The sequence below is a fragment of the Mustela putorius genome, unplaced genomic scaffold (genome assembly GCF_011764305.1).
Source record: "Mustela putorius furo isolate JIRA1106 unplaced genomic scaffold, ASM1176430v1.1 tig00000765_pilon_pilon_pilon, whole genome shotgun sequence".
Taxonomy (NCBI): domain Eukaryota; kingdom Metazoa; phylum Chordata; class Mammalia; order Carnivora; family Mustelidae; genus Mustela; species Mustela putorius.
The window spans coordinates 1,395,714-1,396,953 of NW_025421470.1; positions in this window are offsets into that span (position 1 = coordinate 1,395,714).

The following is a 1,240-nucleotide window of genomic DNA, read 5'->3' on the forward strand; positions in this document are numbered from 1 at the left end:
TCGGTCGCCCAGCGTCTACCCCACAGGCAAGGTCACCTCCTCCCTGCCCCACCTGGTGAGTAGCCGTGGACTCTGGATGTGGACCTGCGGTTCACCCGGGAGCTTCCGAGAACGCCACTGCCCTGACCCTCCCCAGACCCAGTGTGTCTCCGATGACTCCCGTCTACCTGGAACCTCAGAGCACGACTGTATTTGGAAATGGAACCCGCGGCGGCATTAGCTGACGGGAGGCCATCCTACAGGACGGCGGCCTGACCCAGTGACTCCCGGGAGGCAGAAGAGCGACGGGGGTGATGCAGCCACCAGCCGGGGACGCCAGCGCTGCTGGCAGACGGGACCGCCCTGTCTGGAGGCCTCCGGAGGCGGCGTGGGCTTGCCAGCAGGGACCAGACTCCATGGGAGAACGCATTCCCGGTGTCTGAAGTCACCTCATCTGCTGACGTATTGCCCAAGACACAACTTTGGTGGGTGCTGCAGGCAAGCGTCCGGCCCGGCCCACACTTGTGGGGAGAACAGGCGGTGGCACGTCCGGGGGGACGTCTGTTACACGGGTCCCACGGCGCCGGTACCGTGCACGCGCACATGCACACACACACACACACACACAGCAGAACGGGGACAGCAGACGCGGCAACCGGGACCCCAGGGGGAAGAGGAGAGGGTCCTGGGGAGGGAGGATCCCTGTGGGTCGCTGGAGTCCTTCAGAAGGGGGTCCTGACGACGTCAGGCTGGGACCGGGGGACCTGTAGAGGTGAGCCTGCGGGCCCCATCTGTGCCAGAGAACAGACCCACGCAGCCCTGCACGAACACAACTGTTCCGCTCACCGCTTACCCTGCCGTGCCGTCACGCCCACGCCGTGCACACCAGAAACCACGCACGCGCACACAGGCTTCCCTGCCTGCTCGGCGGCAGGCGTCCGGCCACACCCAGGGGACACCCGGAACGGCCTCTCCTGCCACAGCACTCACCGGTGTCCGGCACTCTGTTCTGGGGCTGAGGTCCCCACACATTCGAGGCCTCCCGGGGTGGGGGGGGTTCTTCAGAGGTCAGTGGACGGGGCAGCCTACCCTCCACGCACCCTCCCCTGCCCGGCACAGGCTCCCCAGGCACACCCTGGGGCCGCGGGAGGCCGGGAACTTTCTCCCTTCAGGTAACACGTAACACGCTCGCAGTCACTGCCACCAAACTCGGACGTTCGGACAAGCGTGATGGAGAAACAAGACGGCGGCCGGGCCCCAC